At 40.0% G+C, this 26,619-nt stretch overlaps 1 non-coding gene and 1 pseudogene across 1 annotated transcript; one reads left to right on the top strand and one right to left on the bottom strand.

Moving 5' to 3' along the window:
* Positions 1–1,993: 1,993 nt before the first annotated feature.
* On the bottom strand, positions 1,994–6,250 carry LOC139195405 (uncharacterized; annotated as a pseudogene).
* A 581-nt stretch (positions 6,251–6,831) lies between these two features.
* LOC114824677 (small nucleolar RNA R71) lies at positions 6,832–6,938 on the top strand. Its single transcript, XR_003772949.1, has one exon. It is a non-coding gene; the product is annotated as a small nucleolar RNA R71 (small nucleolar RNA).
* The last annotated feature ends 19,681 nt before the right edge of the window (positions 6,939–26,619 follow it).

The raw sequence follows: 26,619 nt of genomic DNA, 5'->3' as shown, positions 1-26,619 counted from the left end.
TTGTTTCTTCTGCATCGCGGGCTGGCACAAGGTAGCTGTGTTGGTCTGTTTCTTTCTTCAATCTTTCCAAGTGCCCACCTCTTGCTTTCTTTCTCCTTGTCCCTAGCTGAGGATGAATTGGTAAATTGTCTCCACATGCTTCGAGGCATCATTTTCACTTCCCTTATCTGTTCCCTAGGCAGATGTGGTAGACGAAGCGGAAGCATAAAAGGATGAAGATGAGTACTCGAGAGCAAGGCTAGGTAAGCAATCAGGAAGGGGTTCCAGGCAGTTGGCTCCAGATCGGAAGATTGATACCAAGTGCTGGCTGATTACTCTCTTTCTCCTTGTCGTAAAACAAAGACAAGGAGAAGGACAGGGAGAAAGCATGATATGAGATACTCTTGCTTTCAACCTTCATGATATGAAATACTTTTGCTTTGGATGGGTTGTTTTCAGAGGTACCCCAAGGAATAAGGAACACTGAGTGACTCGAGAGGGTGTGTTGGAAAGGCATTCTCTGAGAAGAAGAAGGTTATGTATGTCTGCCTTGCCATGGAGGGTGAAGGTCAACATTTATAGGAAATAATAACTGGTACTGTTCTTTCACTTTTGTCGGCAACCGTTGGATGATTGAACAGTAAACTTCACGTGCCTTCTACTTTACCAGAAATCGTCGACAGACTGCCCGTGATTTCCGTAAGCTGAGTGTGCATGTGACAGATGCTGACACGTCTGGAAAAGCAGATGCCTCTCCGATTTCTGAGCTTGCCTCTTCAATTTCTGAGCTTGCCTCTTCGATCTCTGAAATCCGTCGAGTGCAGAGGTTGCATGTGACGAGTGCGGACAAATCTGGAAAAGAAGATTGGCCGTGGTTTCTAAGCAAGCCCAACTTTTGAGAAAGCGAATGCCTCTTTGATTTTTTTAGTTGGCCTCTTCGATATCTGGAATTGCCTTTTCGATCTCTGAAATCCCATCGCGTGCTGATTTTTATAGAGGTATGCAGGACGTTCAAAGCACACTTGAATTTCTGCCTGTAAAAACTCCCTCTTTGCATTTCTACGATCTTGACTTGTCCGACCTCTGCTTTCCTTAACACCTCTGAAAAATGTTTGGCCCTTCCGACCGTCGTTTTGACTTGAACCTTGGTGAAGAGGCAGCTCCGCCTTCTCCATACAACATATGGCGCCCATCTTTCATATCTCCTATTGGTCCCCTTACCGTTGGGGATTCGGTGATGAAGAATGATATGATAGCTGCGGTGGTGGCTAGGAACCTTGTCACCCCCAAAGATAACAAATTACTTGCCAAACGGTCTGATGAGTTGGCTGTTAAGGAATCTCTGGCTCTCAGTGTGCAGTGTGCAGGTTCCGTGTCCAATATGGCCCAACGCCTATTTGCCCGAACCCGTCAAGTTGAATCGTTGGCGGCTGAAGTGATGAGTCTCAAACAGGATATTAGAGGGCTCAAGCATGAGAATAAACAATTGCACAGGCTCGCACATAACTATGTCACAAACATGAAGAGGAAAATTGACCAGATGCAGGAATCTGATGGTCAGATTTTACTTGATCATCAGCGGTTTGTAGGTTTGTTCCAACAGCATTTGCCTTCGTCTTCTGGGGCTGTACCGCGTAGTGAAGCTCCAAATTATCAACCTCTGATGCCTCCTCCTTCTGGGGCTCCGCCGACTGCTGAAGCTCTGCCGACTACTGAGACTTCTCCTAAGCAGCCTTTGTGAAGGCTCATTCTTGTATTTATCTGTTTAATGTTCCTTTCGTTTTTATGAATGAAAAAAATACCTTGCAAGAAGTTGTGGTAGAGATTGCAAAATCATTACCTGCATAAAGGAACAAAAGTAGGACTTAAACACACAAACCAGAAAACAAGAGAAAAACAGAACAAGTACATTTAAAATTATTCAAAATAAAGATGAAAGATAGAAAGCTTGGGTTGCCTCCCAAGAAGCGCTTTAGTTACTGTCTAGAGCTAGACATTCTGTTGGCAGTTTGATTCAAATAACAGGTTCCTTCAAAGTGATGGAATCCTTAGCAAGATCATATGGAGACTCTTTGTATAACTTCAAGCGATGTCCATTAACTTTGAAGACAAAATCAGTTTGCATGTTTTGGATATCCACAGCCCCATGAAGATGGACCTGTACAACATGATATGGAACATTCCAACGTGATTTGAGCTTTCCTGGAAATAGTTTCAATCTTGAATTAAAAAGTAAAACCTTTTGACCTGGTTGAAACTCTTTACGCAGGATGTGAGCATCATGAAATTTCTTGGTCTTATCCTTGTAAATCTTTGCATTCTCATAAGCATCATTCCTTATTTCTTCCAGTTCATTCAACTGCAGCTTCTGCTTCTCTCCCGCTGCTTGGTAGTCAAAATTGAGGTGCTTAATAGCCCAATATGCTTTGTGCTCAAGTTCCATAGGCAGATGGCAAGCTTTCCCATACACCAAACGAAAAGGAGACATCCCAATTGGTGTCTTATAAGCTGTCCTATATGCCCACAAAGCATCAGTAAGCTTTAAACTCCAATCCTTTCGAGATGAACTGACCGTTTTCTCAAGAATCCTCTTGAGCTCCCGATTAGATACTTCAACTTGTCCAGATGTCTGTGGATGGTATGGAGTGGCTATGCGATGGTGAATATGATACTTGGCACAAAGGGAAGCCATGGTGCGGTTTAAGAAATGCGTACCTTCGTCACTGATGATAGCACGAGGTACTCCAAATCGGGGAAAAATAGTATTCTACAAGAAACCTAACACCACATAACTTTTGCATGTTGGAGAAGCTATTGCCTCCACCCACTTAGATACATAATCAATCGCCACCAAGATGTAGAGATTGCCATGTGAAGAAGGGAAAGGTCCCATGAAGTCTATACCCCAAACATCAAATAATTCAATCACCAAAATACTTTGTTGGGGCATCTCATTTCTCTGAGAAAGATTTCCAACTTGTTGACACTTATCACAAGCCTGGCAGCATATGTATGCATCTTTGAATAAAGATGGCCAAAAGAAACCACTCTGTAAGATCTTGGCCGCTGTCCTTCTTGGTCCAAAATGACCACCACATGCATAATGGTGAGCAAACTTCAAAATGCTTTCTTGTTCTTCTAAGGGGACACACCGACGAATGATTTGATCTTGGCAATGCTTGAAAAGGTATGGCTCATCCCAAAAGTAGTGTTTTACAGTGGAGAGGAACTTCTTCCTTTGTTGGTAGCTGAACTCTGATGGTATTTCTCCAGATGCCAAATAATTTGCGATGTCAGCATACCATGGTACTTGATGAGTAACTGCTAGAAGTTGCTCGTCTGGAAAGCTCTCTTGCAGGGGCAATGAATATGCCTCATCAGTGCTTGCATTTACTAATCTTGAGAGATGATCCGCCACAACATTCTCACGTCCCTTTTTATCTAGGATCTCCAAATCAAACTCTTGCAAGAGAAGGACCCATCGAATCAATCGTGGTTTGGCCTCTTTTTTAGACAATAAGTACTTGAGAGCAGAATGATCAGAATACACAACGACTTTTGCACCAATTAAGTACGATCAAAACTTTTCAAGAGTAAATACCACTGCAAGTAATTCTTTTTCCGTCGTGGCATAATTCAGCTGAGCATCATTCAAAGTGCGGCTGGCATAATATATAACATAGGGGAGCTTGTCACGTCGCTGACCAAGAACAGCACCCACAGCGTAATCGGAAGCATCGCACATGAGCTCAAAAGGAAGGGTCCAATCTGGAGCTGTTATAATTGGGGCTGATGTGAGAAGATCCTTCAATTTGTTGAAAGCATCATGACAATCTGCATTAAAATCAAAACAAGCATCTTTAGCAAGTAAATTACAAAGAGGACGACTAATTTTGGAAAAATCTTTAATGAATCTTCGATAAAAACCAGCATGTCCCAAGAAAGATCTCACATTCTTCACAGAAGTTGGTGGTGGTAATTTGGCGATCACCTCAATCTTTGCCTTGTCGACCTCTATTCCTTTGCTTGAAATTAGATGTCCTAGCACAATGCCATGCTTAACCATAAAATGGCATTTCTCCCAATTTAACACAAGATTAGTCTCCCTGCATCTTTCCAAAACCAAAGACAAGTTATCCAAACATATATCGAAAGAATTACCAAAAACAGAAAAGTCATCCATAAAAACCTCAACAATATTTTCAACCATTCCAGAAAAAATACTCATCATGCATCGTTGGAAAGTGGTAGGGGCATTGCACAATCCAAATGGCATTCGTCTGTATGCAAATGTACCAAAAGGGCATGTAAACGTTGTCTTCTCTTGATCTTCAGGGGAAATTGGAATTTGGTTGTATCCTGAATAACCATCTAAGAAACAATAGAAAGAATGACCAGCTAGTCTCTTGAGCATCTGATCAATGAATGGCAGCGGAAAATGATCCTTTATAGTGCTGTTATTGGGCTTTCTATAGTCAATACACATTCGCCATCCGGTGGTCATCCTTGTAGGCACAAGCTCGTTGTTATCATTCTTCACGACAGTAATACCAGCTTTCTTTGGAACCACCTGAGTCGGGCTCACCCATTTACTATCCGAGATTGGATAAATAATACCTGCATCAAGCATCTTCATCACCTCAACTCTTACAACTTCCTTCATGATCGGATTTAGACGTCTTTGAGCTTCAACAATTCGTTTAGTCCCAACTTCCATAAAAATTCTATGCATGCACAAAGCTAGACTAATGCCCTTTATGTCAGCAAGTGTCCACCCCAGAGCATCTTGATACTTGCGAAGAACTCTTAGTAATTTTTCTTCCTCCGTGTCATTAAGATCAGCAGCAATAATAACAGGCAAGGTCTCGCTCACCCCGAGATGAGCATACTTGAGGTGGCTCGGCAGTAGCTTGAGCTCTAACTTCGGAGCTTGCTCACTTGAAGGAAAAAGGGGCTGCTTAGGCACTCCAAGGCTTTCATAAACATGTCGCCACTTTGGATTATGAATTGGTGTACTATCCAATGCAGCGATGACGTCCACCACATTTTCTTCCATAGATAAAGTAGCATCATGGTTGGTGAGGCAAGTTAACAACTCATCATTAGATGATCGTGAGGCAAAGTTTGCATGCACAATCCCATCCACAACATCAACACGAAAACACTCTTCAGGTTCGAAAGGACGCTTGACAGCTTCAAAGAGTTTGAATACAATTGACTCTCCTTGCACTCTTAAGGTTAAAGTACCTGCTTCCACATCAATAAGTGTCCGGGCGGTGGCCATGAACGGTCGGCCTAAAATGAGAGGCACTTCCTTGTCTTCCTCCATGTCAAGTACAATGAAATCAGCTGGGAGATAGAATTTATCCACTTTAATAATCACATCTTCCAGAATACCCAAAGGATATGTCACATACCTATCTGCCAATTGAAGACTCACATATGTGGGCTTGAGTTCTCCTTCACCTAATTTTTGAAAAACAGAATAAGGCATAAGGTTAACACTTGCTCCTAAATCAATCAATACTTTATGAAAATCAAGACTACCAATAGTACAAGAGATAGTGAAACTCCCCGGATCTTTCTTCTTGGGTGGTAGCTTATGTAAGAGGACAGCACTGCATTGCTCAGTTAAAATCACCTTTTCGTATTCCAAGAACTTTTTCTTTCTAGAACATAGCTCATTCAGAAATTTGGCATATGATGGGATCTGTTTAATAGCATCTAATAGAGGCAAATTAATTTGAACCTTAGCCAACGTCTTCATGAATTCAATGCATTGTTGATCCTTGGAACGTTGTTGCTGCCTTTGTGGAAATGGCAGAGGTGGCTTGTATGGTGGCTTGTCAGAAGGTGCAAATAAACTACCAAGGCCTTTTTCCTTGTTTGCATCAGAGTTGGGTCGAGATTGCACTTTGTCACTTGCATTTGGATCTGGAATACCTGCTACAGAAATAGCCTCTAACCGAGACTTTGCAGCTAACGGTGCACTTTCAGTAAACTCTTCTTCTTCCACTTCGGCTTCATGGTGCACCACTTCTCTGTTGTCATAACTCTTGCCACTTCTCAATGTCCGTATTACTTTGCAATGCTCCATCCCTCTTGGATTTTGCTCAGATTGGCTCGGGAACTTTCCTTTCTCTCTTTCATTAAACATGGTAGCAAGCTGTCCAACTTGAGTCTCCAAATTCCCTACTGATGCCGTCAGATTCTGAATGCTAGTTTGTGTGGATTGGACAAAATTGTTGGTGGTATTAGAGAGAGCAGACATATGTTGAGCTAGCTGTGACATTTGATCTTCAAGAGATGGTTTCTTAGTCTCACTAATTGATTGGTAAGACTATTGGTATTGACGTGGCTGTTGGTTGCCACCCCAACTGAGATTGGGATGGTTCTTCCACCCAGGATTATATGTATTGGAATAAGGGTCACTTCTGGGTCTAATGAAATTATTCACCATATTCACATGCTCTTGCACAAGCTCAGGATAGCTATCCTTGTTGGGGGCATTGAGTGATGTCATGAGTTGTCTCACTACAAATGATGCAAGCTTCCTGGGCATTGGGCATGGAAGAGACCTGCATTAAGGCAGCAAACTTAGCATTAAAATTCTTTTCCATTTTAGCAATTTGAGCAGAAACATTAGGAGAACTTTGAGAAATCTCAAAAACTCCCCTCTTTTGTGTTTGTTCTTCTGTCCATTGTTGGGATTCAGAAGCCATCATATCAAACAACTCAAATGCTTCCCTTGCAGATTTTGACATTAACGACCCTCCAGCAGATGCATTCACTTGACTTTTGGTGGTGGCATTGAGACCATCATAAAATATGTTCATTTCAAGGTTAGAATCAAACCCAGCATGAGGACATTTTGTGTACATCTCATTATACCTTTCCCAAGCTTCATGGAAAGACTCGTTTGGTTTTTGAGCGAAAACCAATATCTCTTTCTTAAGTGCAAGAGTCTTGGAAGAAGGAAAAAATTTATTGAGAAATTTTTCTTGCAATTTTATCCATGTTGTAATGTTATTGGCAGGCAGAGAATGCAGCCACGCCTTGGCTTTGTCCTTCAAAGAGAACGGGAACAAGCGTAACTTGATAGCTTCAGAAGAGAAACCTCTGATTATGGTGTTGTCACATGCCTCAATAAAATCAACCAAATGCATGTTGGGATCACTGTTTGGCAACCCATGAAAGGATGGCAATATGTTGAGGATGTGAGGTTTGATTTCAAAGGTTGTCCCATCTTCCACATCTGGATATATAATGCACCTTGGCACTGCATTGATTCTCGCTGCCAATGAATTCCTTAAAGGTTGACCTGCTGCAGGTAAGGCTAGGGCCATGTGTGCAACTGGTGTCAAAGGTTGGAAAATAGATGTGATGCTCTCAGGATCACGGAACAAATCCTTAAGAAAAGTATCACCAATGTTGGAATCTTGTGCTAAATATTTTTCTCTAGCTAACTTCCTTGCACTTCTCTCTGGTTCAGGGTCGTAAGGAATAAACACTTGATTCTTGGACCTTGTTCCAATCACCATTTACTACACCTGAACAAACAACAGAAATATTAAGCCATAATAAAAATAAAAGTAAAATAAAATAAAATAAAACTTAACAGAAACTAACTAAACAACAAAAAGAAAAAGAAAGTAAGTAAACCTAGATGAATTAAAAACACAATTTATGCAAATTGGCAACCACTAGTTAATTAAACGAAGACAAAAATCTCACACCACACATCCACTGCACTTAAGCAAAGATCAAAACTCAACTAAACTAATTGCTGTTTTATTTTTATTTTTTTTAATTAATTTAATAATACGTGATTTAGAACAGAAATTTGTGAAGGGGATACATAAACAGATTTCTAACGCAAATATACAACATTATTACGGTACCAAAGTTAAATTCACCATTAATGGGCTTAATCAAAGAGGATTCTTTCAATTTTTTTTAATGATTAATAAAAATAAGACATAAATATAAGCATAAGAAAAATAAACACAAAAGCTCGGGAACTGTTGGCACAGTCCCCGGCAACGGCGCCAATTTCTTGATAGCGATTTTACCACTTGTAAAACAAAGGGTTAAACCATAGAAAATTCTTGCAAGAGAACAAGTGTTGTAGTATAGAATGGCTCAAGCAAGGTCGATTTCCTCAGGGACTGGTATAAACAATTTATGAGCTTTTGTGTATTTAACTTAGTTAACTCTAAGAACTACACTAATTCAACAAAACTAAATAATATTGGATGTGACTTAAACAAATATCTAAAATGGGAATTGGTTTATAGAAATAATGATTCAACTAAACAAAACAAGTAAATGAGAAAATTCAAGATAAAATTAATGATTGAAGAAAAATAGATTGACAATATGCTAGAGTTCAACCTTTACCAACAACACTCCTACGTAGCTATTCCAATTGCTTAAATAATTGAAAACACACATGCTTTAAAGGTTGGATTTTCCTTGTGTATGTTTTACTTGTGACATTCAAGCTAAAACGCATACCACTACATGCAACTTATCCATGACATTTGGATTAAATATAAACATGAGTGATTCATTAATCTTGGTGAAAATCCTTTTGTTAAACCATATAATCCCTAAGAGCATGATATTTACCTTAGGAGAGTACAATCCTCAATCACAAGAAGCACAACCAATTTTAACATGACATTCATTCAAAATTGCATCCGATAACTTTTCTAAGCATCCTAATGGTGATCAAGCATCAAGGTACATAGATAGTTTAATTCAGTGATTGAAAATATCAAAGCAAGCATGTAACAACACTTAAGCAATTGAAAAATAAAACTACGTATTCATGTTGCGGCTCATGGCCTCACTCTAGCATAATAAATTAGTTACACATAATTATGTTCATACATAAAAATTTATCCATAAAACAAAATAACAAAGAAAGAAAACACCCGTTTTTGGTTCCTCCTCTGCTCCTGACTTTTTTTCCTCTGCCTGCTGCCCTCTCCTTCTCTGCGTCTGCTGCGTGTCTTCCTCTTGCTGCACACTGTCTTCTCCGTCCGTGTCTCCCTCTGTCGCGTCAGTCTCCCCCCATTTCTTTCTGCGCTCTACCTTCTGTCTTCTGCCTTTGTTCCCCTTTCTTTTTCTTTGCTTTTATCCCGTCAGTCTCCCTCTCTTTTCGTTCGTGTCTCTCCCACTTCTCTCTTATTATTCTTCTTTTTGTCAGTGTGCACTCCACTTCCTTCCTGCTTTCTTTTCTTTTATTCTTTCTGTCAGTGTGCCATCCTCTCTGTCTTTGTTTATGACGTGTCCCTCTCCCACTGTCTTTCTTTTTTTTCTTTTTTTTTATTCCCCCCGTGCTCTCCCCACTTAAGCCTTAAGATGTAGTGGTATTGTAGTGGTCTGCAACTTTGGATAAGGATAATTGAAACCGGTATATTCTGGACCCATCTGCACATAATAACGGATTGGATTAGGTTCAATTAGACAAAACACAAAGTGTCCTGTCTCTTTCTTTTTATTTTTCTCCACTTTGCTTGAAATTAATCTTAAAGCAAATTTAATTGCACACTAACACAAGGTAAGGTAAAATGCCACCATTTTAACACAAAAACATAACAAAGACTTTAGAAATGGATGGTATAAATGCATGAAATATATGAGTGATCACACCCCAACCCGGAATGTCCACTAGGACTCTGAGTCGAGCTGTGCTGGTCGACACCTGGAAGGTGACAAAGCCATAAAGTGTGATGATGTGGAAAAATTGTGAACAAATTTAAACATAAGAGTGCCTAAATACCAGAATGCACTGGTGAGCAGTTATGAACCTACTTCACACGTGACGTTAGAGTATAAGCAAGTACAGAAGAGTGAAGAATCGTACCCTCAAAACAATCTCCAATACTCAGGATTTCCACGAATCTTCGACGATAAGAAAGCTCAGTTAATAAAACCTAGAGGGTGAAGACAAGACAAGGGTGAGTGGCCATGTAATAAAATTTTAATAGAAACCATATCAAACATTACAACCCCTCGCTACAACACCTGTATAATTTCAAAAAATCATAATATACCACAACACAACATCTGATCAATAATATCAATTAATCATGCGATTAATAACTCATACTAGTACGCAAGTCGGAGTCACCTAGGGTGACCTGTACAACTTGCCCATATCTTATCACATATACTAGTTCATTACATATTTTATCACATATACTAGCTCATCACATATTCATTACATATGCTAGCTCATCACATTTTCATTACATATGCTAGCTCGTCTCATATTCCATTACATATGCTAGCTCATCACATTTTCATTACATATGCTAGCTCATCACATTTTCATGACATATGCTAGCTCATCTCATATTCATCACATATGCTAGCTCATCTCATGTTCATCACATATGCTAGCTCATCACATTTTCATCACATATGCTAGCTCGTCACATTTTCATCACGTATGCTAGCTCGTCACATTTTCATCACATATGCTAGCTCATCACATTTTCATTACATATGCTAGCTCATCTCATATTCATTACATATGTTGGCTCATCACATTTTCATCATATATGCTAGCTCGTCACATATTCATTACATATCTCATCAATCATGGCTAGCATATAAGTCGGAGTCACCTCTAGTGACCTATACGATTGTACTCATATCTCATTAATCATTGCTAACACATAAGACAGAGTCATCTCTAGTGACTTGTACGGCACTACGCCTGCACACGAGTCAGAACCACAGTGGTGGTCTGTACGACAGGACTGAGTGTAAATGAATACGCTTAAGTGCTACGATCACGTGAAGAGTCACATACGAGTCAGAACCACCTATAGTGGTCTGTATGACAGGCCTGTGCACTTACCTTGAATTCAAGGTGAGCGTATGGTGCATGAGGTTAACATTACGTGAAGGACTGTGCCTTGGCCACGGGCGGAAGCACTAACACCGGGGTGCAGGTTTATGAGCTTAATTGCATTTAATACGACATGTACGACTCATAAGCAACCTGTACGACAATGCCAGAGTTGCTTATTATTGCAACCTGTACGACAGTGTCGGAGTTGCTTAAAACATAAATGTAGTCATACCATAACCCCATCAATTCAACTAATACCGTATACTTACCTGAACTTACCTGTGTTTACCTTTGCACTTCAGAGCGTTCACAATAATTATGTGCAAGGAATATACATATGGATATACCAGAATGTAAGTCTGAACTTTAACCATATCATAATATTTCCAGATATATAAACATATAAACGAATGGCCTAGAATGCATAAACTGTAATGCCCCATTCCCAAACTATTTATTTTTTAGAGTAATCATCGATGATAAGCCTAATTAAACACTAGATAATTTAACTATCAATTAATTCCCTTTCCTTACTTCAATTTCTTGATTATTCACGCAATGATTTATGATCGACATTTAGCCACTAAAACATAGGGTCAAATCTTATAATCTTTCCACCAATGTCCCTCAAACTACTCAATTTCCCAAACTAGACTATTGTCTCAATTATTCGTTCTCATTTATTATATGGCTGCATCTAACGACTCGTTAGATTGCCTACGTACCCTAAGCAGGGATCAAGCCATTCGTAGTTCACATTAATTTTTCAAAGCATTCGTAGTAATTATAAGCAATAATCAATTTATAAAAATTTATGGAATTATCAATCATATGTGTGTGTGTGTGTGTGTGTGTGTATACAGTAGAAGAGAAAAGACCCACTCACCTGAGGTCTGCGCTACGATTTCCTAGCATGCATATCGAGACATCACGAACCATCGTCGCCTATAACCAATTATCGAATCACATCTCAAAGTTCTAACCAATAAAATACATAATTTACATAAAACATATCCTCAAGGACCTTCAAGAATAATTTGAGACCTATTGACCAAGAGTCAACCATCCGTCGAAGATCGACGGTTGGATCCACAACCCTGTGTAATCCGATCTGGAAGATCCGCACATCAGATTTCCACTCCGCAATTCCAAAGATACAGATTATGCTTCTAGAATAACATACTAAAATTTCATTAATATCCAACGGTCGGATCTCCGTCAATTGCCCAAAACTAAGTGACGGTTAACATTTATATTATAAACTTACAAATACAATTCAGGAAGATACGTATGTTAGATTCCCGATCTGTAAGTTCCCGATCCGTAAGTTCCTATGATCCTCAAATATAATGCACCATAATGTATTAAAGTTTGGTGACGATCCAACGGTCGGATCGTCGATTCATATTTTGGCCTATTCACGTGTTGAAATGAAACTAAACCCAAATAATGAAATTACATCATACAGATATCAATTATGAACCCAGGGCATCTAATAGCGCTTAAATAAAACATCATTGGCCCACAGGTCACGTGCCGCTGCACGCGCCGTCCCGACTCGTGGAAAATTTAACTATTTTTAAAAATTCTCAAAAATTACAGAATTGAAGATCTCAAAGAGTAGAACAAACTTTATACATGTGGCCAAGTCCAATTTGGCCGGGAAACACTTCAATTTCACTCAAACCTGCCGAAACCCTAGAAAAGGGTGTGCTTTGATTCGGCTTCCAATCGAACCCCGACGCCTCTAACACTGCTTGGGCTTTGTTCCTGGGGTTGAGGGAAGTCTTTTGGTGGTGGTCATGGACGGTGAAACTTGCCGGAGCCACCGGGAAAAGGGACAAAGCCGCCGAAACACCTGTGGGTTTGTGGCTTCGAACTGGAAAATAGGGAAAGAAATTGGGAAATCTAATACTACCAGGATGTAGGGCCCATCAAGGGCTTTCCATGGACACCATGATCACCCAAAACGGAGTTCGTATGAAGGAGATATGGCCGGGTAAAAAATGGTGGTTCGCGGGTCAAAAATGACCCATTTCGGGTCCCTCCTTTCCCCTCCTTCTCCTTCTCCTGATTGGGCAGCTCCTAACCTTTTAAAAATCTGATTGGTTCCCTTCTCCCCGATTCCCTCTTTGAAAATAATTAACTAATAAATAATATCAACATTATAAAATATATAAAAATATAATTAGTGACTAAAACAAAGTACTTCACGAGTTTACAGTTCCGTAATGTCGAGTACTTCAGGAAAATGCTAAAGGATTAATTCATACACCTCACTATACACTGATCAACGAAAGTCAATACCCTCGCCTCTAAGGGCATCTTCGTAAAATCACGCCTTTAAAATTAATAGAATTGTAAAATTTGGGACAGGTTGTCACAGTGAGTTATTATGCTGGAGTTCCAAAAATAGTGTAGCTTATTTTGGTTCACTTTCAAAAATAGTGTGGGTGATTATACTGTAGTTTCATAAATAATGAGAATTATTATGTTGTAGTTCTAGCAATAGTGTAGGTTATTTTGGTTTACATTCAGAAATAGTGTGGATTATTACATTGTAGTTTCAGAAATAATGTGAGTTATTTTGGTTCACTTTCATAAATAGTGTGGGTTATTTTGTTGTGGTTCAAGAAATAGTGGTTCACTTCATAAATAGTATTGGTTATTTTATTGTAGTTCAATAAATAATGTTTGTATTTCTCTCTTCCATAAACATTATGGGTTATTTTGGTTCAGTTTCATAAATATTTTTTATATTGATTACATAGTGTTCTACCATCATTGTTAATCACACTCCATATTATCATTAATCATAATTTGCTCACATAAATTGTTAAGGACTTGCAGCGTAAGTGGTTTGATTCTCAACATTCCCTCTATGTAAACCTCATGCCTTTGTTAGACAAAAGTAAAATATGGTTGCTTCTTTTAAAATTGACTGAATGAGTTTAAAATAAAGGAAAAGAAGAAACAACAAAATTGGACATTGCTTATGAAAAAAAAAGTTATGGATCTATTGAATTTACAATTAGGACAACATATTGTTTGAAGAAAATAAAAGAATGATAATAATTAAGCATCTTGATCTTAATCAACAAGCATACTGTGATAATAATCTTGGAAGTAGGGTCAACATAATCAAGAAATGACTTTACAGGGACCCTCGTTCCATTCAGCTCTACCTTCATTGTCTTTCCAAGGCAACGTTTTCGCATCGACCTGATTTCAATCCGGCTGAAAGTACTCCAGGTGCTGTTGAATTCGCAACTGCATCATAGTGGGTTGTAGCACCTCTAATCTACTGACACAGTCGATAAATTAGCTTTCATGGAGACAATGTATTATTTTATGAGGATAAACAAAATGCATGAGAGTACCACATGATAAAAAGTGCCACTTGCAAACGAAGGCCCTGAGTTTTGGTGACGGAACTTAATAAAAAATGCATACATTTGTAACCTCGTCCAAAAGTCCAAAAACAAAACTTAATAACAAAATAATTAACCAACTATATATGATGTTATTCTTTATTATGAATTTATAAATGGAGAATGTTTGTACGAAACACTCAATGCATCAATATAATGGGAAGCCTAAGCCTAAGCCTTCGGTATCTTCAAAATATGCGGCAATGTCCAAGTCTTGGTAATCCGTGAAATTTCAAGATTGTGCTTAAGTCTCTTTCATCCTCCTTATATGCTTGTAAACTTTACGATTGTGTTCAAGAGGTCTAAGGTAATCAATTAAATGGTTAAGATGATATGATGAGAGTACAGATGAACCTAATTCGGAGTGCGTGAGGTTACATCTTGGGTTGTTGAGCACTTTGACCATTAGCCCCATCAAATTCACCAGTCTTTTGTGCCTAAACTTTGCAACCATAGCCGCCTGCGCCTACTTCCAGATACAATACAAACAACTCCATCAACTCAGAAACTCACAATTTCCCCTAATTATAAAACCAAGAATTGAAACGAAAAGAAAGGGAAAAAAAGAAGAAGCAGAACACTTAGTACCCACAAATCACAATGTAATATAAAACCAAAATGCACATCAATATTCTAATTTTCTTAGCAAAGACTGTGACCTTGACCAAAATTTCCAAGTTAACCTTCCAAATGAATGTCAGCAACATTGACAAAGTAATGAGGTTCTCCATCTTCTCCACTAATAACACCAACATCAATCCGTGATCTCTGCCCTGCAGAAGACAATAATATAAATGACAAATTAAATGCAAAACCGAAAGAGAAAAAAAAAAAAATTATATCTATATGTGTCAATTGATTTCTCAGTAAGCGAATTTATATATATGTATCTGTATATATTTGAACATGAACAAGCCGGTTTTCATCGTGTCAAAATATACACACCCACAATTAGAGCTATTAGCTTAGCTAGAGTTTTGCTTGGTCCGCTATTGTTACATGTTAAAAAGCGAGACATGATATTAGTTTTGCTACTAATTGATTAGTTTCAAATGGAAGAAAGGATTAAGGAACAAACTACTTGACTTTTGATCAACCCGTAGCTTGCATATATGACTAAAAATCTAAATTTCTTTATTCTTCTAATGAATGCATATAGGCTTTGTTTGGGATAAAACTTGAACTTTGGGCTCAAAAGGAGGCTAGCCCAACAGAAGGTCTAGAAGGAAAGAAGCCCAAGGCTCAGCCGAAGCCTAGAAGGCGGAAGAGACCCTTTTTCGACTAAGTGCAGATCACTTGAACCACTTGCTTACCTACCTAGAGATCAAGTGGTGTAGACCAGCCAGCTAATCAGCCCAAAAGTACTTTACAATGGCAATACAAGTAAATAGCTAATGAGTCACTACCTTTCAGCTACATTCGAGCAAGATTAATGCTATAGGCGGCCAAGCCAAATCGTCTATAAAAGAGGAAAGAGAAATCAGAGATAATGACACTCAATCAAACAAACAAATACACAAACTCTGCTCAAGTCAGATTTGCATACAAAGCTGTAGTCAGTACCAAACCTTCATCCTTTTCAGGATCAACCTTCACCAAAAGCCTTTGTAAAAGCTCTGCTACCTTGTCTGAATCTTGCTGTAGTATCGATTCCCTCCTGTAAACTCATCTCCCAATCTCCCTTTCTAGCTCTCAAACCCTTTGTAAATCACAAAGAGAGGAAGTTGTAAGACGATCAGCCTTGCCCAACAAGGTGAAACCTTGCCCGACCCTCTTTGTTTTGTCTTTTCATTCATAAATCTAGTAATATGATGTATATTTCCATCTGCATCCAAGTTATTTCTAGCAACTTTATGATTAAAAGACTTATGGGTTCTTAAATCTGGTCGGTTTAATGGTGCCCAACCATGCAAAAGATAAGTTGGAATTCACACTCATAACTTGACCAGGTCTAAGTTCTAACCTCTCGGGCATATAAGATTGATCAATCCAAAAGTGCTTGGTCTCAAGGCATAAAAAAGAACTTTATGTGGACTTAACCCATCCACGACAATCCTTGATAACAAAAAGTCCGAAGTTACTTGGGGCGCAAGTAATCAACCTATTTCTTAGTTTTACTTCTGTTATATTATGATTGCCATAGAACGCTTGAGTATAGAATTAATTCTGATGGGAAGTCTCAAGGCCTATACCTAAGGCCCTACAAAGGCACCTATCTGGGTTCGTTCTGCTCTTCGGGCTTGGGTAATTAAAGTATAACAGTTATAATACTTCTGCAACAATGAAACAACCACTATATGTTCGAGTACTTGGTAAGTTCTTGATTACGAGCCTTAAGGCCTACACCTAAGGCCCTACAAAGGCACTTTTCATAGCTAACTCGGTCTTTTGGGCATATACAATTAAACTCAACATCTTTTTTACATCTGCCCTGCTAAAGATGGCAGTGGCACGCCTGAACACCTAAAGTTAATTTTGATTGTGAGCCTCAAGGCCTACAACTAAGGCCCCACAAAGGCACATTTCAGAATTAACTCTGTCATTCTCTTACAGCCCGCCAATAAGCAGAAGCCCGATAGACAATATCAACTGGCGCCAACCTCTCGGGGAGCTGTGTGGTTGTCAGCCAGGAAACTTCCCCATCGGAAATTCCAGTGACGAACATAGTTTTGGCATGCCCAGTGGGACTCTTTGATCAAATCTTACTTGCCAAAGAAGTATGTCAAAAATACCTGAAGATTTAAAAAAGCCAGCTGTTCCAGAAAAAATAATTAATAAAGATTTACAAACTACCTTGTTGCAAATGTTGCAAAGACTGGAAAACGCCTCCACAGGCTTCAGAGGGAAAGCAGACCTGGTTATGGGACCAACTATTCCCATATCTTTACCTCTACCTGGGGAAAAAGATGATAGGGAAGAAGAAAGAGAAAAACTTGAGGCCAGCCAGCCAGATGAAGCAATGGTGGACAAACACACAAATCCCTTCTCAGAGGCCCCAGTAAATATGATTAATTTAGCATGGGCCGAGAAGGGGAAAGCAAAAGTTGCAAGGGAGACAGAAAAAGGAAAGCCGGCTGACAAATCCACAAAAGGGGTGATCAAATTGCCTGAACATCCAAAAGCAGCCATAATCAAATAGATGGTTCTGTGCGGTAAATGCTAATGCGAGTGTGATCTTGAAATACCGCCAACAAAAGTCCTCATTGATCATTAGCTGATTAGGAGGAAAGAAGAAGAAGAAGAAAGAAAAGAAGCCCGCGAGAAAGCTAGGCGGACAACAGGAAGAGATACTTCCCGAAATGTTTTTCAGCGGTTAGGGTGGGGACTCTCAACCTAGAGCTTTATCAGAAGTGTTTCGAAATCATGAAGCTTCTGAGGAGGCGGAAGACAAGGAGGCCAAAAATCCAAAAAAAAGGGATATATGACATCCTCAATATGGCCATATGGGAAGAGAAGTCAAGAGGAATAATAGGATAACAAATCCTGTCAAAAAAGATAATCCTACCCGCCTTGGGCGAAAATGGTACGTGGTTGGAAAAAATGGGCAACCCGCCAAACAAATGGGAGCCTCCATGGTTAGAAGGGTCTAGAGACAGCACAAAGCCTACATAAACTCTTTAAAGACTCCCGCGACGTCTAAAGCTTCCAAGAATCAAAAGTTTGAAAAAACATCATCTGGGGGAAGTAGTCAGTTCCACTGGAGGAGTAAAAAATAGGTAGAGAGGGCTAATAGCAAGACAAAAGGCGAAGGAGACCATGTACCACAAAGCCTACACCCTGGGAAGTACAGGATCTTGAGGAAAGCTCAAGAAGATATGATAATGATGCCAACTCCCGGATGGAGAACATAACTTATTTGTTTTAGAACTGTTTCGCACGAAAGGAGACCACATTCTCTATCAATGGTGGATCCTTTCGGCGAAGTTCCAAAGCAGACACCGCATTCGGGCATAAATCAACATGAGGGGGCACCAGAACCACTACTCTCAGAAGATGCGATGGCCTGGTTAGATGAGTTCATGGGCCAAATCGGGAGCAAGAAAGTAAACATTCCAGAGCCTAGTAATTTTCATATCAACATGACGTATGTGTTATCTGCCATGTTTGGTGCCGAGCCTAATCAGCCCGCTACTATAGAAGGTGACTATTTGGCAGCGGAGCTAATGATGGCCCATGTCAGTGTTAAAGTAGCCGGAGAAGGGGAGTTTGGAAAAGCTGAATCATCCGAGACATTTAAGGATGGTCCATTAAGGATCTATAAAGATAAAATGGTGTTTAGACGCCCAAACATTTTGATAGCCAACCATCTTAAACCAATATATGTTGCAGCTCATTTGGAGGGGGTGCCCTTCAAAAGGATTTTGATTGATGGTGGATCGGCTGTTAACGTACTGCCAGCCAAGCAAATGAAGAAGATGGGGAGACGTATAGAAGATCTCATTCCCACAGACCTCATGGTTTCGAGCTTCTCGGGCGCTATCACCAAAACTCATGGGATATTGCCCATAGAAGTGGACTTGGGGTCCAAGCAAATCATGCTGGCGTTCTTTGTGGTGGATTGCACTTCCACCTATGGAGCATTACTTGGAAGGGACTGGATCCACCAAAGTTTCGCCATACCCTCCACTCTACATCAACAAGTTGCTGTTTACCATGAGGCAGGGACGGGGGGACCAAGATTTTGGGAGATGGTGGAGGCCGAATCACGACCATTTCTCCCTACAGCGAATGTTACGGAGGCAAGTTTCTACAATCCCAATGTAGGAATTCTGAAATGTTCAGGAGCAGATGAGAACGGCCAGTCTACCAAGGTGACGCCCCAAAAGCTCTTAGAACAAGGAATGCTCCTCACTAAAGAGGAATGGGATAGACCCTGCATCATCCCAACACCCCTACACCATCAATGACAGAACAAAAGAGAAAGGATCAGGTAATGGCAGTCAGGTCATTGATAAAAAAACTGTTGGTATATGGGAGAAGAAGAAAGCAAGAAAGAAAGCTATTAGAAAAAGAAGAACATGAATGGCAACTAGGAATTCCGACCAGCCAGGATAAAAGCAGAGAAAAACTTTGCGGAGAAGAATTGGATGCGGCTATATGAATGGTTGAGTGCATATATGACTTGGATGGGCCAGACGACTTGCCCAAAAGCCCGAAGTTAGTTGAATTTTTATGTGTAGAGCTTGACAAGCCACCACCAGAGGTTTATGATCCTTTAGAAGTCATTGATTTAGGGACAGAAGGAGATCCGAGACCTATACAACCAAGTGGTTTATTAGAGATTGATGATCGAGCAAAGATTGTCTGTCTTCTGCAAGAATTTAAAGATTGTTTTGCTTGGCATTATACTGAGATGCCAGGTTTAGATTCAACCTTGGTGGAACATAGAATGCCCATCAAGGAAGGATATAAACCTGTTAAGCAAGCGCCACGAAAGATGTCAAAGGAAATAGAAGAAAAGGTCAAAGAAGAAATTGAAAGACTAGTAAAAGTTGGATTCATTAGACCTGCCAAATATGTAGAGTAGTTGGCCAACATTGTACCCGTTTTAAAAGCCATAACAAAAGCAGTATGATGTTGTGTTGATTATAGAAATATTAATGGCGCTACACCAAAAGATGAATATCCCATGCCCATGGTTGATCTATCCATAGATGCAGTGGCAAAACACAAAGTCTTATCTTTTATGGATGGAAATGCCGGGTATAATCAGATAAAGATGGCCCAGGAAGATATACATAAAACAACTTTTAGGTGTCCCGGGCATGTGGGGGCATATGAACACCTGGTCATGCCATTCGGGCTCAAGAATGCTGGTGCAATCTATCAAAGGGCAATGAATGCCATCTTTCACAACTTGATTGGCCAGAACATGGAGGTATACATTGATGACATCATGGTGAAATCCAAAACAGAAGAGCAGCATCTAACAGACCTCAGACAAGCTTTGACAAGGATGAGGCTCCATAAACTAAAAATGAATCCAAAGAAGTGCGCGTTTAAAGTGAGAGCGGGCAACTTCTTGGGATTCCTGGTTCATCAAAGAGGTGTAGAAGTGGACAAGAACAAATCTCGGGCAATAATGGAGTCGCATTCGCCCACCAACAAAGTGCAACTTCAGAGGTTGCTAGGTAAAATTAATTTCTTGAGGAGATTCATTGCCAATTTAACGGGCAAGATCCAGCCGCTGACTCCTCTGCTGAGACTGAAGGATAAAGAAACTTTTGAATGGGAACCCCCACACCAAAAGGCTTTTAACAACATCAAAGCCTATTTGACTTCTCCACCAATGTTGGTACCACCTCAAAGGGGAAAACCCTTAAAGCTATATATCTCTGCTTCAGAGAAATCAATCGGGAGTTTACTAGCCCAAAACAATGAAGGCGAGAAAGAGCAGGTGGTGTACTACCTCAATAGAATTCTGACTGAGTAGAAACAAGATATTCCCAGTAGAAAGATTGTGCCTAGCTTTGTATTTCATTGCCAGTAAGTTAAGGCATTACATGTTACCTTGTCACGTGCACATTATTGCCAAAACAGATGTGATAAAGTATATGTTATCAAAACCAATGCTAACAAGAAGGATTGGGAATTGGATTCTAGCATTATCCGAGTTCAGCTTTCAATATGTACCCTAAAGAACGGTCAAAGGCCAAGCAATTGCCGACTTCTTGACAGAGCATCAAGAGTCTCAAGATGAGATTATCAATATCCCGGGGACCCTGGAAGTTACTAGTGTTTGGATCCCGCAAGGCAAGGGCATTTCGGACAAAGAAGAGTGGGTCCAACAAGAAATAAAAAGAGTAACTGGCCTCTGGATCACTCCGTGGAAGCTGTATTTTGATGGTTCTTACACTCAGAAGGCTTCTGGAGCTGGGATTGTTATCATAGATCCCCAAGGGGTTCACTATTATTACTCGTTCCTTTTGGATAACGAAGGAAGCACCAACAATCGGGCAGAATATGAAGCCTTAATAATTGGCTTGGAAATCTTGATAGATCTAAGGGCAATGGAAGTAGAGGTGTTCGGTGATTCAGAGTTAGTAATAAACCAGCTAAATGGAGAATACAAGTGCAGACATATCACCATGGCTAGGTATTACTTGGCGGCCATGCAATTGTTGAGCTATTGGGATTCTGAGATATTAGTTAATCATGTCCCCAGGGGATCTAATCTGGCAGCCAACAAGATGGCGCAAGTAGCCTCAGGAGTACCAACCCAGGAAAGGAAATATGAAGTAGATATTGAGGTTCAAAGAAGAAATCTTCCTTCTATCCTAGATAGGGGATTCAGTCTAGATGTAATGGTTCTAGAAACCGAGATAGAAGACTGGAGATCGCCTATCATTCATCATTTAAAAAAATCCTTCTTCACCCACAAGCAAGAAGAATAGACAGCAAGCAACCAACTATGTCTTATGGGTGAAGAACTTGCTAAGGAAAACTCCAGATGGGCTACTATTGAAATGCATAGGCCAAGAGGAATTTATAAGAGTAATGGCTGAAGTACATGAAGGAATATGCAGGGCACATCAAGCTGGAACGAAGATGAGGTGGTTGCTTAGGAGGAATGGGTATTTCTGGCCCGACATGGAAAAAGATTGCAAGTCATATGCCCAAGGCTGTGAAGAATGTCAAAGGCATGGACCCCTCCAACATGTGCCTTCAGTACCTTTAAATCCAGTGGTCAAACCTTGGCCCTTCCGAGGGTGGGCAATGGACTTCATCGGGCAAATTTATCCAGCTTCTAGCAAGAGGCATACTTTCATAATTGTGGCGACGAATTCCTTCACCAAATAGGTAGAAGCCTCGACCGTAAAGTCCATAACCTCAGTAGCAGTAAAGAAATTTATTGAGACCAATATTCTGCATAGGTTTGGGGTGCCCGAAACTATAGTCGCGGATCGTGGGCCATCTTTTATTTCAAAAGAGGTTGAAGAATTTGCAAACAAATACAGAATAAAGATGATCCAGTCCAGTCCTTACTACCCTCAGTCAAATGGCCAGGCAGAGGCCAACAACAAGATTTTGATAAACATTATCAAAAGAATGGTGACAGATAGTCCGGAAAAGTGGCATGAAAAGCTAGGGAATACTTTGTGGGCATACCGAACCTCTAAGAGGACAGGAACGGGGACAACTCCTTATGCTTTGACTTTCGGGCAAGATGCAGTGCTTCCCATGGAAATTAATGTAAGTTCTGTTAGAATTCAAAATCAATTCGGGTTACACAGTGAAGAGTACATCGAAGCCATGTGTCAAGGGATTGAAAACTTAGACGTAGCCCGAATTGAGGCCTTGAACCAGATTCAGCAAGGGAAAAGAGTTGTTGCCCGATCTTACAACAAGAAGGTAAAGGTGAAGTCTTTCAAGGAATAAGATTTAGAATGGAAGGCAGTCTTCCCCCCAGGAGCTCAGTTTAGGGGCTTTAGGAAATGGAGCCCAACACGGGAAGGTCCCTTCATTATTAGTCAAATATTAGACAAGGGAGGATACTACTTGGCGGATATCGAAAGAAATTGGCAGAAACATCCCATCAATGTCAAATTCTTAAAAAAGTATTGTCCTACATTATGGGATGTTAAGGATTGTTATATTGAAGAAGATGTAAGATAAAGAAGGCTTCGGGGTGCCAGAGTGCAGTGTTTATTCATCAACCATTCAAGAAGACAGAAAGATAAAAGTTGTTAAAATGATGTTTTATTCATTTCGACAGATTGGTGAAATTTACATCAAATTCAGCTTCGAGGTGCTATGTGCGATTCCTTCTAGTTGCAGTGGTGTCTCGACCAGTTTTCCGGTGTCTTCATGGATAAAAACCCGATTAGGTGATTGGGTTGTGCGGCCAAGATAAGCTTAGTAGAGGAACCTCCATGCAAGCCTTCACCAGGTATGATGGTGAAGTTCGACTTATCAGGGTAACTCAGCATGGCGATCCCTCGACCGAACTTGTAAAGTTTAAACAAGCTCAGAACGAGGAAACCGCCTGACCAAATGCGTTGGGGATAGCGGGGTGTTTGACCAAAGGTGTTGGAGATGGTAGTAATTTGATGAAAATCATTTTTCTCACGAAAAAGGAGTTTTAGAAAACTCCATGTGGATCCTGAAGAGCCCATTTCGCTAGTTTTAGAAGAAAACTTAGAAAGCAGAAACGCCTGAGGGTGATAAAAGGGAAGGTTGATGATGATCTGCTGGTTGGACATGAGAAGTTTTTGGTTTAAAGTTGTTTGTTCAAAAATGAAGATTCGAGCCAGAATTTGTAGGAACATCAGAGGGTAGCTCAATAGTCGTAGGAAGAGCAAGAGATGAAATGTCGCATTAATCCCATCCAGAAGACATAAGTTCTGAGAGCAAGCATACATGCGCATATAGGTATTCAACTAATATTGGTGCCTGGAATTCCAGCTTGAATATTAATTGAAGGGGGCACTGTTTGGGATAAAACTTGAACTTTGAGCTCAAAAGGAGGTTAGCCCAACAGAAGGTCAAGAAAGAAAGAAGCCCAAGGCTCAGCCAAAGCTCAGAAGGCGGAAGATGCCATTTTCCGACTAAGTGTAGAGCACTTGAACCACTTGCTTACCTACCTAGAGATCAAGTAGTGTAGACTAGCCAGCTAATCAGCCCAAAAGTATTTTACAATGGCAGTACAAGTAAATAGCTGATGAGTCACTACCCTTCAGCTACATTCGGGCAAGATTAATGCTACAGGAAACCAAGCCAAATCGTCTATAAAAGAGGAAAGAGAAATCAGAGATAAGGGCACTCAATCAAACAAACAAATACACAAACTCTGCTCAAGTCAGATTTGCATATGAAGATGTAGTCAGCACCAAGCCTTCATCATTTTCAGGATCAACATTCACCAAAAGCCTTTGTAAAAGCTCTGCTACCTTGTCTGAATCTTGTTGTAGTATCGATTCCCTCCTATAAACTCATCTCCTAATCTCCCTTTCTAGCTCTCAAACCCTTTGTAAATCACAAAGAGAGGAAGTTGTAAGACGATCAGCCTTGCCCGACAAGGTGAAACCTTGCCCGACCCTCTTTGTTTTGTCTTTTCATTCATAAATCTAGTAATATGATGTATATTTCCATCTGCATCCAAGTTATTTCTAGTAACTTTATGATTAAAAGACTTCTGGGTTCTTAAATCTGGTCGGTTTAATGGTACCCAACCATGCAAAAGATAAGTTGGAATTCACACTCATAACTTGACCAGGTTTAAGTTCTAACCTCTCGGGCATATAAGATTGATCAATCCAAAAGTCCTTGGTCTCAAGGCATAAAAAAGAACTTTATGTAAACTTAACCCATCCACGACAATCCTTGATAACAAGAAGTCCGAAGTCACGTGAGGCGCAAGTAATCAACCTATTTCTTAGTTTTACTTCTGTATTATGATTGCCATAGAACGCTTGAGTATATAATTAATTCTGATGGAAAGCCTCAAGGCCTATACCTCAGGCTCTACAAATGCACCTATCTGGGTTCATTCTGCTCTTCGGGCTCAGGTGATTGAAGTATAATAGTTATAATACTTCTGCAACAATGAAACAACCACTATATGTTCTAGTACTTGGTTAGTTCTTGATTGCGAGCCTCAAGGCTTACACCTAAGGCCCTACAAAGGCATCTTTCATAGCTAACTCGGTCTCTCGGGCATATACAATTAAACTCAACATCTGTTTTACATCTGCCATGCTAAAGATGGCAGTGGCACGCCTGAACACCTAAAGTTAATTTTGATTGTGAGCCTCAATGCCTACACCGAAGGCCCCACAAAGGCACATTTCAGAATTAACTCTGTCATTCTCTTACAGCCTGCCAATAAGCAGAAGCCCGACAGACAATATCAACCGGCGCCAACCTCTCGGGGAGCTGTGTGCTCGTCGGCCAGGAAACTTCCCCATCGGAAATTCTAGTGACGAACATGTGTCTATTTATAGAATTAATATGGTTTACGATTCAGAAAAGTATGAAGCAGAAATTTTAAGCATCATTGTAAGTAGAGGTCAACATAATCAAGAAATGACTTTACAAGGACCCTCGTTCCATTCAAGATCAACCCAACATTCTTTGAGCCTCACCCAAACCTCTGCATCATTAAAATGAAATCTCAAAATTCTCTTCGGTTGGCTTTCAATGCCATTTCCATGTTCATCATCTTCTTCCCCTGCTTTTTTACTATGGTGCATGTTGAGGCCTCAAGACCTCTTATAAGGTGCACAAGATAAACGTACTTCTTAAGTCCATAAAATGAACAATCACAAATTACTCAAATATTGAAACCCTAATTCTGCAATTCCTCAATAAATCACAGATTACAAAACGAAATTACATCAAATTTCAAATGAACAATCACAAATAGAAGACCAAATCCTAATTTTGCAATTCCACCAAACATTGAAACCCTAAAATACACAATTTTATACCTACCAAACCCTAAACTAGAAGGTTTCGACAAAAAAAAAAACCCTAAAATAGAATACCAAATCCTAATTCCTAAATTCCATAAAACAGTAAAACCCTATCTTACACATGCTTATACTTCTTCTATCACATTCCGTCCGCCATCTCGATGATGAACTTGGTGGAGAAGATGTTCATAAGCTTGGTGCCATAGCCTTTGCGTCCACCGACGGTCTTCTTCACTGTATTATCATAGTTGCTACTCATCAGGACGGTGTTCGAAGATCAACTACGGGACATAGACCTCCATTCCTGGTGAATCTCGACGGGGAACTCCAGCGTCGTTGTTGTAGATGCTGATGCATACGTTAATGGAATGAGACAATGAGGAGATGAGTGAAAGTAGTACCTGATGATATTGAGATGGTTGAGATGATGAAGGCGGTCACTGTTGGGGCGACGGAGCAACTATAGAGGAGACAGAGAGAGGAGACATAACATAGCCTACAGATCAGGGATATTGGACGGACAAAAGACTTACCGTTAGGGGTAAAATTGGAAACTCACTGTTTAGAACATTTTAATTGGATTGGTTTAATGTTGGACTTTGTTTTAACTATTAAATAAAGTTATTATATGGTTTGTGGTGAAAATTCAAAGTATTGAAGCCATTTTCATTAGTTTTCTTTTAATTTTTTTGCAGTAAAGCGGTGAGCGACGGAAAAAGGTAGAGGAAGTTGGGAGTCCCACGTGTCACCATCTCCAATTAACAGCAAGATAAATGGGTAAAGTTGGAATAACAGCAAAATAATCGGGGGTAAAACCGGAAATCAACTGTAGCTAACCTATAGTGATTTCTCCACCGGTTTTAGTATATACTGGTAATTGTGCCCACGCGTTGCTGCGGATTTTAAAATAAATAAAAAATTCACA

Source organism: Malus domestica, chromosome 04 (assembly GCF_042453785.1).
Source record: "Malus domestica chromosome 04, GDT2T_hap1".
NCBI lineage: Eukaryota > Viridiplantae > Streptophyta > Magnoliopsida > Rosales > Rosaceae > Malus > Malus domestica.
The sequence above is the reverse complement of the archived record's forward strand: the minus strand, read 5'-3'. Positions and strand labels throughout refer to the sequence as shown.